At 39.7% G+C, this 14,756-nt stretch overlaps 1 long non-coding RNA gene across 1 annotated transcript; it reads right to left on the reverse strand.

Moving 5' to 3' along the window:
• Positions 1-4,141: 4,141 nt before the first annotated feature.
• On the reverse strand, positions 4,142-5,159 carry LOC133858773 (uncharacterized). The gene is made up of 2 exons (XR_009898587.1): positions 5,126-5,159; positions 4,142-4,333 (listed from the first exon to the last, which is right to left on the reverse strand). It is a non-coding gene; the product is annotated as an uncharacterized LOC133858773 (long non-coding RNA).
• Between the last annotated feature and the right edge of the window lie 9,597 nt (positions 5,160-14,756).

The following is a 14,756-nucleotide window of genomic DNA, read 5'->3' on the forward strand; positions in this document are numbered from 1 at the left end:
ATACAAATTAATTGGTTGGTTGACTTACCAATTTTATACCAATTAATTGGCTATTTGACTTGCTAATTCTATACCAATTAATTGGCTGATTGACTTACCTATTATTAGTGCTAAATTTTAGGCTCCTATGTTTTTAGTCTCTTTTTTTTTTTTAATCTATTTTCTTATTTTCGAAATACATTAATTTCTTTTTCCTTATAGTGAGCATGTAGGGCTGAAAATGTTATAAATAGTCTGCACTCATTGTAATGAAGATCATGGAATGGAAATAAAAGAAAACGTGGGGTTTGTTTCCTCTATTAGTTCTTCAGAAAACTTGTAAACTTATCAAAGATTCTTCCTTGTGACGTTCAAATTTTATACCTTTGGTTCGTGATTCAATTATAATCATTGGCTCGGGATTTGTTACTTTATACCTTCGGTTCGCGTTTCATTTATAAACGTTGGGTCGGGGTTTTCTATCAAAAATCTGAAGTTTAGCTTTCTTGGGGCAAATATTCCAATATTGTTTGTTGGGTCTCAAAGGGTGTCGGTTGAGGTTTGCATCATTTGGTATCAAAGCCAAGGTTCTAAAATCAAGTTTACTATCATTTTATCTTTTGTTTCTTGTTATCATCTTATCTTGTTCCGTCTGTGTTCATTACTCCTTGTTCTTGTTATCATCTTATCTTGTTCTGCTTGTATTCATTGTTCTTTATTTTTGTTTTGTTTCATGCACCAAGTTAAAAAAAAAAAAGAAAAAGAAAAAAAGGGTGTTACTAAAGCACCAAATACTATCATTCGCCGTGCGTATCAGTGTAAATTTTTTTCTTGAATCGTGACTTTTGTAGTTTTAGTTTCTCCCAAAAAAAATTCTGATTTTTGTCCTCTTCTGATTCTTTGTTTCTATAATATTTTGCTATCGGTATTGGTTTAAATGCTACAAGTTGAATTTCTTGATCAAGTTTATTAGTTTAATAAAGAACTAAAAATGGGAAACTACGAGTGGAAAAAGGCAAGAGAGTGTGAGACTAATATCGGGAAAAAGCCAATTTAAGAGTGAAACATGAGTGTGAGTGACATAATTTGAGTGCAAACATATGAGGGAGTGTCGTGAGGAATTATTTCTAACATTTTTCTACAGTTTCAAAAATATGGGTGACACATCGAGCCAAGAAGGAAGGGAGGAGTCGTCCTTTGTGTTGCAGGCTATGCAAGAACAATTTGCACGCATGAACGTGGTGTTTAATGAAATTGGGATCGGAAGGATAGGCAAGACGCTGTTATTGCTGCTTGGCGTGAGGAGTCTCCCCAAAAAGTCCCTAATGCTAGAAAGCAAGAAAGGAGTGTCTCCAAAGAGTTCGAATATCAAGAGGATCAAGCGTCATTGAACAGTGAGGGCAGGTTCGTATCAAGGGGAGAAAGGGATGGTAGAGGTTTCCGAAAAGATCCGAGATGGCGAGATGGGATTGACAAAAACCTAGGAAACATCAAAATGAAGATATCCTCGTTCCAAGAAAAAAACAATCCCAAAGCGTACTTGGAATGGGAGAAGAAGGTGGAGTTGATTTTTGAGTGCCACAACTACTCCGAGGAGAAAAAGGTAAAACTTGTTGTCATTGAGTTTATTGACTATGCTATTATATGGTGGGATCAACTTGTCATGAATAGGAGGAGAAACCATGAGAGGCCTATTTTGACGTGGGAGGAAGTGAAGGCCATCATCAGGAGGCGGTTTTTCCCAAGTCACTACTATATGCACTTGTATTAGAAATTACAAAGTCTTACTCAAGGCTATAGGAGCGTGGATGATTACTACAAAGAGATGGAGATCGCCATGATTCAGGCTAATATAGAGGAGGATAGGGAAGCTACCATGGCAAGGTTTTTGAATGGGTGGAATCGGGACATTGCCAACGTGGTGGAGTTGCAACACTACATGGAGTTCGAGGACATGGTGCACATGGCAATAAAGGTGGAACGGAAACTTAAAACGAAAGGAATTCGGTCATTTCAAAATCCGGGCTCCTCTATTTCATGGAAGTCGAATTGGAGGAAGGACGAAGGAGCTGTTTTAAAGTCCAAAACCGAACCACAAAAAAAGAGAGATGAAGTTCCCAGTGTCAACAAAGGTAAAACCGAATCCCAAACTCGTAATCGTGATATTAAGTGTTTTCGTTGTTTGGGAGTAGGTCACATAGCTTCACAATGCCCAAATAAGAGGACCATGATCGCACGTGTTGATAGAGAGGTGAAAACCGAAAGCGAGGGCAATGATGACCAAATGTCGCTGCCTAAGGACGCTTGTGACGTAATAAGTGTTGAATGTTACACATTCAAGCCCCTTAATTTACATATGGTAAGCTCTTAGTTTTGTTATAGTTTGATGTTTGTATTGTTTTTCAATTTTGTGTTTTCTTGTATTTTACAGGTTTTGAAAGAAAATCCATCAAATTCCAAGATTGTAACGAAGTCGGCAAACTCATTTTTGGAAAGATTCAACTCCAAATCAATTTGAGTTTAAGAAAAGAGATGTCGGCAAAAATTCGTTATTTTTGGAAAGAATCCAGAATGAGCACATTTCTGTAATTTAATCATAACTTTTGGTTCAAGTATTGGATTGCAACAAAATTGGTGGCGTTGGAAAGCTAATAAAAAATAAAAAAACATATGTCAGAAATAAGTTTTTCCTAATTCGGAAGTTTACCATGCCAAAATTGCCCCGCAATAAAGGACCACAAATCTGTACGAATTTGGAATCATTTTCCTACTTGGATTGAAATTTCAGAAAATGAAAAAGACTTGTACTTATTCTATTTGGACTAGGAGACCTATTTACAATTTTTCTAGGATTCCTAGGTCTTCTAGAGCTTCTCTAATGCCTATAAATAGACCTCTAACCTTTGAAGAAAAAATACACAAGCTTTGGGAAGAAGAATTGGAGGCTACTTCAAGAAGAATTTTGGTTTTTCTTTCTTTCTTTATTTATTTTATGTACGTATATAATTTTAGTTTATATTAGTTGTAACTACTACTTTAGTTAGGGCTCGATTGAAGCCTTAATTATGTCTCGTTAAGGTTTTCAATTGGCGCCTTTGCTACAATTCATATATTGATGCTTAACTTGATTATTTCCTATTTTCTTGAATTCCTCTCATGTTTACACTTGATCATCATATGCATGTGGTATGAATTTGTTATTTATGTCAATTTGGATGACCGAGTCCTGAGCATAATAAAGTAACAAAAGAACTCCATCACAGGTTCTTGAATTAATCAACATGGAGACAACTGGAATAGATACCATGTTCTAACTTGAGTGTGTATACCGATTTTCATAGATTTATGCTTTCGTGAAGAACAACTTAGTAGATACCATGCTAAATCCTTCAAAGAAGAAAAGAATTAAAGTAGATATCATACCTAACTCGTGATTTAGGGAAATCAATGGCTTTAGGAGTAAATATCATGCCCTTGTGGCCGGTAAACATTAAATATCAAGTTATGAATTGCAGCATTGGTATTGTGAATCTTAATTGAGGATGATTAGCGGTGGATATTGACGCCCTATGTTATCTCCTATTATATTTCCTCTATATTTTGTCTCTTCTCTTATTAGATCTTATTAATCTTTTTTTATTTCTTTTCACTCGTCTCAATTATTTAGGAAATCTTTTTAAGCATAATTTATCAATCCTCGTGGAAATGATCTCGTATTTGCCTACTATACTATCATTTTGATTTTGTGCACTTACAAGTAAAACGTACAAATATTTATCCATGTATTTAGGTAGATATTTACACAACAAGTTTTTGGTGCCGTTGCCGGAGATTGTGTTAAATTGTGTTTTTAAAGTTTTTCCTTTTATTTTAGTTATTTTTGTTTATGATAATCTAAAAAACAAAAGAAGATTTTTTTTTCCTTTAATTTTAATTTTTAATTTTTGTGTTTCTTTTGTTATTTTAATTTCTTTTTGTTATTTTATTCATGTGGGGAGATATTCCCACACCCCCTGGACCATGTTCATATTACTTTAATCATTATCATCATGTTAGAGATTGTAACGCCCCAAATTTGAACCAGCAAATTCGTAAGCAGAAACCTCCGGTTTCCACGTGACGTTACTACCTCAGAGATAAACTCTCGCAGCGGAAGATATAATTTATCCAACAGGCTTGAATTAATAACACATCAAAGCTTTATTGAGTGATAAACGTAATTAAAGTATTACATTTCAAATTGATACAAGAATTCACTACAATCATCAACTACATTATCGAACAGTTCTAATTCCTGTAATGTTAACAAACTCCTATCCTTGAGCTTTATACACTTTCGTACCTGCAACATGGGCTATACCGCCCATATATAAATACATGGGTCAGTCAACTGCTTTCAATAATGATAAGATTACTGATTTAATTAAAAGTATGCGATGCAACAATGTGTAGTGCAACAATATGAGAACAATTATACACACTTATGCCAATGACTCAAACTCCGAAATCTCTATTCTTTCTACGGGCTTTTCACTGAGGGTCCTTTCTTAAGGCCTCAGTCCTGGGTTGTCTATCCCTCTCAGAGTACCAAACCCACATACTAGGATTGTCTATCTCTCACAGGGCCTCAAATCCCACAAAATTCCATGGATGTCTATCTCTCTCAGAGCCTCAAACCCACCAACTGGGTTGTCTATCTCTCTCAGAGCTTCAAAACCGAGGATGTGTATCTTTCCTATATCCATGGATGTCTATCTCTCTCAGAGCCTCAAACCCACCAACTGGGTTGTCTATCTCTCTCAGAGCTTCAAAACCGAGGATGTGTATCTTTCCTATATCCATGGATGTCTATCTCTCTCAGAGCCTCAAACCCACCAACTGGGTTGTCTATCTCTCTCAGAGCTTCAAAGCCGAGGATGTCTATCGCTCCTAAATCTAAGAATGTCTATCCCTCAGAGCTTCAAACCCACCAACTGGGTTGTCTATCCCTCTCAGGGCTTCCTATCTGTCTCTATGCCTTAATACTAAAACATGTCATATTACAACCAATATGCTCCAAACAAGTTGCATACTATTAAATAAAACAGATATCAAAACATTATGGAAAGCTCCACTTGATCATTCTGAGTGAGTAAGGAATACTCACAGTCCTTTTTGTATAATCTCTCAGTTCTTCATCTGCAGTAAATATATATATACGCATAGAATGTTAATATCTTTACTCATAAATCTTAATTTCTATTTAAATAATTAGGTACCATTATCTTTTAAAGATTTATATTAATTATCATTATAGAATTCATTATACATAATATCCAACATTGTTTATCGAAAGAATACCACAATTACTCCAAAATAGCTTGTTTAGCCATGATGACAAAACCCCAAAAATAGGACGTACAATCAATGGGTTCAACAATGACCTATACTTACAACCAAACTCAATACCCTTTCAAAACTTCTCGGTCATTCATGATTACTAGGGAATCATATTTTATTACTTTTGAAAACAACCATAGTTCTAGAACATCACATAACCGGTCATCAAGAAACACATACACCTAAAATATCACAGGTAACACACGGCCAAAACTCAGTAACTTCACAAATCAATATAAGGCTAAAATCAACACACAGAAAATATCCAATAATAATCCTCAAATCTTGAATTGGTTAAAAAGGTTAGAAAACCGAAATACACTAAAATACACACACACGACTAGAGCACCAAGCAGAGGGTAGGAAACCACAAATAACACTCTAGTCTGCTATTACTAAAACAAAATCATAAGAGACCAAAAGAAATGAACCTACTTCAGACCTCAATCGGTTCATAATAGAGGGAAGTAAACAAGTTTTCAATAAGCATCAAAACCCTCCAAAATGACACCCAAATCCATTTACACAACATTCAATCCAAAGTATTTTAGGACTCAATTATAGCAATTAATTACCTATGGAAATATCTGCCGGAATTCGTCTCTAGACCCCCGGAAATCGCTCCTTTGGATGACCCACCGGAGACCCATGGAGGTTCGGATCTCCGATCAGTCTCACGCCGGTCTCATGGTTCCTGGATCGCACAGGTTGCTGGATCGGGGTCCATGGTTCTGGATCGCAGATCAACGGTTGGCTCAGGTCGGCTACGGGCTGTGGATTCGAGCTGGGTTGATGGGTTCCGGTTTACGGGTCTGGGCTCACAGGTCACGGTTTCGTGGGTTCCGGGTTGCTGCTGGGTCGTCGAGCTGGGCTGGATCGCTCGGGTTTATGGGTCTCGTGGTTTCGGGTTCGTGCTTGGCGGGTTGCCGGAATCTCGGGCTTGGCTGGGTAGGATGGTTTCCGGGCTTGCCGGGATTGCACGGGCTTCACGGATCCAGCTGGTTCGGTGGTTTCTGGGTTCACGGGTTCGGCTGTTGACGGGTTCAGTGGTCTCGGCATCTCTCAACTCTCCCTGTCTCCTTCTCTCAACTCATAACTCTCAACTCACTCTCCTTCTCTCTGCCTCTATTTCTCTCTCAATTTCACTTAGCTCTCGCCTGCTTCTATCTCTCATTCGGGCAACAGGAGCACAAATGAAAGAATAAAGTAAAGAATAAAATAAAAGAAGTAAAAGAAGAAGGAGGATGCATGTTCTTGCAGTAGGAGGAAGCCAGTTATAAAGGTCTGAGTGTCGGCAAAATTTTAATGGAATACAGAGAGGGTGGCTGATTTAATAAAATAAAGAATATCTTTTGAATAATGAATGAAACGTGCGTCTGTCGGTGGGAGAGAGTGTCGGTAAGCATTTTATCAGAAAATGCATCGAATCACCTGCAGATATTATTGCAGATTTAGGTATTTTTACACTAGGTCTTTATCAATAATAATTTCATTAAAGTGTAATTTTAAACCCGTTTTGAGTCTAGTTTGTTTCATCGGTAATATTATTATCTCAATAATATTTAAACATAATAAATTTATAAACCATATATATATTGTACATATTACACATTAATATTATTTATAATAATATTATGCCAATTAGTCTACTGAATAATTCCGTCAGTCTATTTCATTTAATCTTAAATTCTAGTTTAAGACATTAATTGTATTACTAAAAATCTGGGGCGCTACAGAGATTGTCCTGAAATGAGACAATTTTCTAACTATCATTATGAGCATATGAATACACCGATCTCTAGACCGGATAATGACTTCTACTGTGATTCCTATAACCTGGCATGGAGCCAACAGTCTAATTTCTCTAGGCAATGACTCAAAGGAAAAGGCGTCTATGAAGTGAATGGCAATAATGGAGTTCAAACTCAGATGGCTACCATGGAGAGGAAATTAGGTATGCTAGTGAAAGTCATGACTACTCATAACATCTCTCCCATTCAACAGATTGCTCAAGCGGAGGTATGTGCCATATGTTCTCATTCGTACCACACCACTGAGACTTGTCCCATGTCTTCATTTACAGATCAGGAGCAAGCGAACTATGTGGGCCAGAATAACTATCCTTCTAAGAACAATCCATACTCAAACACTTACAATGCAGGGGGGCAAACCCACCCCATTTTTTCATGGAGTAACACTTAGAATGTACAAAATCCCTAAGGGCAGCAAAGAAATTTCCAACAGGGAAATAACTATCAAGCCCCACCACAAGCAGTCCAACCCAATCCAGAGCCAAAGAAGAATGACCTCAAAAGTGCTCTACTCCAATTTATGACTGCACAACAGCAGACCAATGCTCAGACCAGTCATGCTATTCAAAAATTGGAGGCCACTACAAGTCAAGCTATCCAAAGATTGGAAACACAATTGGGGCAGTTGGCCAAAGAGTTAAGTGAGAGAAAAATGGGCGAATTCCCAATGGAAGCTGACTGTGAACAAATCATCAACCGCCCCAAAAGAGAAAGAGAATAAGAGCTTCAAAGTCAGTTGGTGGCTAATCCTAATGGATATTATGTGAAGGATTGGAGTTCTTCCTATCATGAGCAAGCTATCACCACATTGAGGAGTGAAGAAGTGGTCGAAAATCAAGAGGAAGAAGGGAAGGAGGAGCAAATCTAGGTCACACATGATCTACATCGGGAAAAAGGCAAGGAAGTGAGCACTACGACTTCTTTAGCATCAACTCCTATTCCAGAATTACCAAGGGCCATAAGAATAGTCTGTTAGGGCTATTAGACGAGCAAACTGAGGTCATCAAAGTAGAAAAACTCTCTAAGTATTCTCCTCATAGTATTCCCGTTCATGATTCCCTTCTGGATGAGAAATTGTTTGAGAATTCTCAAAGTGATTTACCCCGATCTATGAACAGTAGGAACTACCTTTCTATAGGTAGAATTCATTCTCTGTGGTCCAAGAGAAGAAAAGATTGGTATTTCAAGTTTAAACTCAAAAGCTACTACCAAAAGTCTCGAGCAGTCCAGGAGCTCAAGCACATCTGCCCAAGTTAGTGGTACTGAGGCCACTGCATGCACTAAAAATCCATATCCTTTAAAGAATTTTGGGTTTGTTTTTAATTATTGTTCATTTTATTTTGGTTAATTTTGGTTAATTTTAGTTTCTATTTTTTTTTTTTTAGTTTTCCTTTCCTTGGTTTTTCTAGTTTTGTTTTTCTGGAAAAGTGTATCTGCATTCAAGTTTGAGGGTATACTACGAGCCATACCTAGTCCAACCAATTTTCTCATCTCCCGAGTATGATCTTTCCATTCTATCTACACATTGAGGACAATGTGTAATTTAAGTTTGGGGGTATGGGACACACACTTTTTGTTAAAAAAAAGAAAAGAAAAAAGTAATACTTGAAATTGCATGTTCATGTTATTTTTAAGACTTTGGTTGATCTAAAAATTGTGATTTAAATTTCATTGGTGAACTTTGTTAGTATTTTGGCCTTATTCTGTGTTTGGACAAAATCACTTATGTGTAATGATGCGGTAAACAGGGATTCCACTTTCAGAGTGATGTCAGAAGATTCTGCCTGCGAGTCAGAAGAATTTCAAGTTCCCTGTCAGCCGTCCGGACGATGTGTCATCCCGTCCGGATGCCTATCTGTCTACTGTTCCATCCGTCCGGACGACGTGTCATTCCGTCTGGACATCAGACAGACAAGCATCATCTGTCCGGACGACGTGTTTCTTCCGTCTGGACACCTACATCGTATCGAGAAGCTTCTGTGCCAGCTTGCTCCGTCCGGACGTTTCAGCAGCACGTCCAAACGCCTATCAGTTCTCGAACGGCTCATTGATTCTTTCCAAGTTTTAAGAAAGGGAAGATCAATCAACCGTCCGGACGATGTGGTATCCCGTCCGGACGCGTATCTCTGTAAAGCAAGAATCGCAGTTCAAAATGAACCGTCCGGACATCTGACAGCTGTGGTCCGAACGCTGGTGCATCGTATATGGTAATTGCCGATTCGACTTCAACCGTCCGGACGTCTCCCCCTCATGGTCCGGACTCACGCGCATCAGATATGGAAATTGCGTGTTGAAGTTTAGCCGTCCAGACGCTCCTGCCCCATGGTCTGGACGCGCGAAGCCTGTTATGGAAATTACTTGCAGCGGACGTGCGTTCGTCCGGACGATCGAGCCATCCCGTCCGGACGATGTTCTTATACAGGAAAGATTTCTCAGCGAAAATTTCAAAAAATCCTGTTGCACTGTTGTCCGTCCGGACGGATATGGTTCACCATCTGGACGACCCCCATGCATATTTTGCCTGACGCCCATTCTGACCCCCAGCCTATAAATAGGGGCCCCTGGGCACTTAGAGCTGCAAGAATTCGGTGTGAATTCCATTAGTGCTCAGAGACGTGATATCTCCTCTGAAGCCGTTTTTCAATTGTGCTGTGCTGTAAACCGAAGTCTATCTTAGAGGTCGGCTCTAAGGTAAGGAGTTCCATTGAAGACCCCTTCAGGTAGGTGAACCTGGTTGGGAAGCGTTCGTGTTGGGTTACACGTCAGAGATCAAGGTACGGCCACTGCATCGGTACATGTGAGTGTTACTGTCTTGTATCTAGCTTTGTCTTCTGAATAGTGGAATTCCTGGGTTTGGCTGCCCCGGAGTGGTTTTTCTCTTAACTGAGTTTCCACTTCATCAACAAAAATCTGTGTCATTTACTTTCCGCTGTGCTTTAATTTTTGTTGACACTTGTTGCACACACTTTACTTTTAGAAGTCATTTCAATTTTTCAATTGGTATCAGAGCTTGGTACACTCTGAGAAGATTAATTTCTTGAGTGTTTTTATATTTGACTTCTGTCTTTATTATGTCTCAAACTCTTAATTTTGTTCCTGCCTATGATGGCTCGAACTATGGCTATTGGAAGGCACGTATGCGTTTCTTTTTGAAATCTATTGACTGTTGGGGTATTGTTGAGACTGGTTGGACTAAACCAGAGGATACAACACTTGAACTAGTCCCTCAAAAGAATGCTCATCTTTCAAATGTCAAAGCCCTCCATGCTCTATGTCAAGGACTTTCTCCATCTGAATTCGCCAAAATTTCAAATTGCGAATCAGCCAAAGCAGCATGGCAAATTTTGGAAACAACATATGAAGGCACAAAACTTGTAAAATCTGCCAAACTTCAGATATTGATTTCAAAATTTGAAGAAATTAAGATGTTAGAGGAAGAGACATTTGGAGAGTTTTACTCCAAAATAAGTGACCTGAGGAACTCCATGGTGAGTCTTGGGAAACCTATCTCGGATGTAAAACTCATCCGAAAAATTCTCATATCTTTGCCCGAGCGTTTCAGGATCAAGGTAACAACTATTGAGGAAAGCAAGGATCTTGAAGAGATGAAGATTGAAGAGCTGGTTGGATCTCTTCAAACATACGAGCTGTCTTTGCCCCCGATCAAGAAATTAAAGACCATTGCTCTTAAGGCTTCCAAGAAGAAGGTAGAAGCCTCCTCTGAAGAAGAATCTGAGGATGAAGAAAAGGCTGTGGCGATGCTAGCCAAAAATTTCAGAAGACTAATGAAAGATGATCGGTTCAAGAAGAAGTTTTCTGAAAAAGCTAAGAAACCTCTCAGAGAAGCTGAACCAGAGGATGACGAGAAGAAAGATCCCAGAGGACCCCGATGTTTTGAATGCTCAGGCTATGGGCATATCCAGGCCGATTGCGGGAATCTCAAGAAGGGCAAGGGGAAGGCTTACAATGTGACTCTCAGTGATGAGTTCGAAGAAGATGCTCCAGAGTCTGACAAATTTCTGGCTTTTGTGGCCCCTTATATTGAAGAAGAAGACTCATATTATTCGGAGCATAGTGAGAATGAGGTAGAGCTCAAGGAAGCATACAAAACTCTCTACAAAGAGTTTGAGAAGCTGAGGGAAGGCCGAAAGCAGCAAGTTAATGATCTGAACAGTCTGTATACTGAGAAGAGTTCATTGCTGCTCAAGATACAGGAGCTCGAGGAAAAGCTACTTGAGACACAGCTCCAGCTAGAGAGAGTCACTGATGAGAAGTTGACTCGTATGCTATCCATCCAGAAGAGCCCACATGACAAGACTAGTCTCGGGTATGTAGCTTCCTCTTTTGATATTCCTTCTTCCTCAAAGACTGTATTTGTGCCTCCTACAGTCCCAGAGCTTCCTCCAGTTATTGAAGATAAACAAAAGGAAAATGTCAATGATGATGTTCCAGGCACTCAGCAGCCTCATTCCATCAGAAGACCCCTATTTGCCATCACTGCGGTCTCAGTGGGCATATACGGCCTCAGTGCTCCCTCTTGAAAGCACAAAAGGCCAAAGCCAAGAAAGAAGTGCCTAGACAAGCTCAGTATGGCACTGTACCTGCAGCTCAGCATCAGACTCCTTGGCATCAGGCATCCTATCAAGCACCATGGGGACAAGCACCAAGACATCAGTTCCAAGCCCCTTGGTTTCATGCCCCTCAGCGTCAGCGGCCTCAACAGCGGTTTGTACCAGCCAATCAGAGTGGCACTTACAAGAGCAAACCCAAGCAATTGAGAAGGCCTCAAGAGCAATACACAGGTGAGCCTCCTGTTTGGATGCAAAACATGATGGAGTGGATGATGCAGTCTTGTTAGCAACCACCCACTGGAAGGCAGACTTGGGCTGAGAAGGACAGTTACCCCAGGAGGGGGAACCGACGCACCTAGCAGGTTCGGGTGTTCATGCCTAGGATTCTGTTCCATGGCATCAGGTTTGATTGCTCATTGTATTTGTTATATTATATGCAATCTAGGAACAAGTTATGTTTGCCCCCTTGTGTTTTCTTGAGAAAACTTTGCAGGTATTTTTGGGGAAGACAGAAAAAGCAAGTCGAGCGACTGTTTTTCTGTAATAGCATCATTGAGTGTACACAGGTTTGATCGTGCCTTAGCATATGATGTCTTTTCCATATTGCTTGTTGAATTTGTTTTTTTTAATAATAAAAAAATAAAATAAATAAATTTTGGGGAGAATTTGTAGGATTTTTTTTTTCTCTTGGCTTATTAGATATTGCATGTATTCTTACCTGATATCTCAATTCGTTGTGCATTGATTAAATATGCTTAGATATAATTGAGAGTTTTGACAATATTGGCCAAGTGTTTTTCCTGTTTATGCAAAAGTAGGATAGCTTCTTTCCTCATGCGATGAAAAAATGCACTATCCCGGGCCCCCCTAAAGGTACATCTTTCCTTCTCTGACTATTTGCTTTTGGAAATTTTGGATAAGAGAAGAAGTCCTTGATAAGATGGCCAAATTGACCACAGGCTAGTTGAACCTAGCATCTATAAACTCTGGCACTCCCTACAGTTTGCAGTTCTATAAGATTCGAGCAGTATTTCATAATAAGTTTTGTGCTTTAAATCTGTTTAATCACTGCTTATGTGCTTAAATTCATCTTGCCCTCTATGAGCAAGTAAAATTTTATCTTGTCCTATATGGTACAAGTAAAACAAACTATGTGCTGTATCTAAGGGGGAGTGTATCAGATGAGGGTGTCTAGGCCCTAGCAAGTTATAAGGTTTGACTTTTGGCTAATTTGTCTTTGATTTTCTCTCATGTCTAGAAAATCTAGTTGCTAATTGTCATGTCTTGGAAAGTCTTACCTGGTGGGAAAAGAGTCTCCACACACACACGCATTGCTTGAGTTGAGTTGCCTATTTGATTTTTATATGATCAGGAAAAATTATTTGTGCTAATTGAAATCTCAACTTCCTTTTATATCTCTGTTTATTTTTTAGATACGTTCTGATTGTGTTATCAGTTGATTATGTATGCGTATTTTGACACTGACTTGAGAAAATTTGATCTCTGTAAATTCTTCTCAGTTTTTCTGGTGTTTCAGTGTGGAGCGTCCGGACGGTATTCCTTGGAGTCCGGACGGGTGTAGCATGGTAGTCTGGACGGTATTCTCTGGAAGTCCGGACATGTGCAGTGCCTCGTCGTCCGGACAGTACTTGTTGTACGTTCGGACTCACGTGCGCTGCCACCATCGTTCAGACGGGTAATTTATTTCGTCCGGACGAGCATGACCGTTACACACGTTCCCGAGGCCCACGAGTCCGGACGTCTTGAAAACTCCGTACGGACGGGTGACCCATAGAGGCTATAAATAGCCCACTTCGACCATTTTCTCCATACCCCACAAAATCTACTTTTTGGCTTTTTGTGAGTAATTTTCTTTGGTGTTTTTGTAGTAATATCATCCCTTTGTGTCTCTGTGCATTCTCAATCACTCTTCAGGTATTTTTCTTGTCCTATTCTTTACAGTTCTTACACTGTTAGAATTTCAATATTTGATTAGGAGTGTTATTGAGAGTTTGAGATGCTTATACCATGTTGGGATTATTTGTAGGACTATGATAATTTCTATTTTTTTTTAAATAGTCCTTTTTCTGCTGTTATTCTGCCCAAAATTTTTGCTAACCTAACAAGATTTTTTTTGGGGGATTATTTTTTTTGGAATATTTCTTGTTGGTTTTCTTTTTGCAGAATCATGTTTGCCATCAGTTCCCAGCGCCAGGTCCGTCAGAGGACAGAAGCAGAGAAAAATGAAATACAAGCGAAGATTATGGAATGGACTGTCATTGCTGAATGGAACATGGTCCGTGTAGATATCATGGTGCCTCCGCTGAACAGTATCCATGAGACTATCCAGCATTATCAGTGGACCTACCTCTATACCTGTGCCTGCGTCGTCCTCACCAGGCTGGTCCGACTTTTCTATGCAAACTTGGAGGTTGCTCAGGATGATGAGCGTGGGACGGTACTGCAGTCCATTGTTGACGGACACATAATCACTGTTGATCCCCAGATCATCAGCCAGTTTATCGGGGTACCTGTTCTCGATCTACCTGCCAGTCCATTCAACGAGGTGGTGCTTCCTCCTTTTATGGATGAGCTCCGAGAGTTTTTCCATGCTGTTCCACAGGGTGAGGGGCATCAGACCTCCATCAAGATTGGTGCTAGGTCCAGCTCATCGTATGTTGGCCAAAATTATTCTGCACAATCTGTGGCCGGTTACCAGGCCCAGTAATCTGATATTGAAGAAGGCCCAGTTTGTTTATGCTGTTCACTTTCGCTTTCCTTTCTGTCTCTGCAAGCATATTCTAGGAGTCATGCTTGAGGCTTGTGATGAGGGCACTGCCGGTCTTCCTTTTGGCTACCTCCTTACTCAGATCATCCTGCAGTCCGGTATCAATGTAGATGGAGAGCCTAGGATGAAGATGAAACAGCCCCTCAGCAAACAGACTTTGCTGAAGTCAAATGCGCAGCTGCGGAGAGAGGATTCTGATGAGGATATGCCTGCTGCGATGCATGTTGC

This window comes from Alnus glutinosa, chromosome 1 (assembly GCF_958979055.1).
Source record: "Alnus glutinosa chromosome 1, dhAlnGlut1.1, whole genome shotgun sequence".
NCBI lineage: Eukaryota > Viridiplantae > Streptophyta > Magnoliopsida > Fagales > Betulaceae > Alnus > Alnus glutinosa.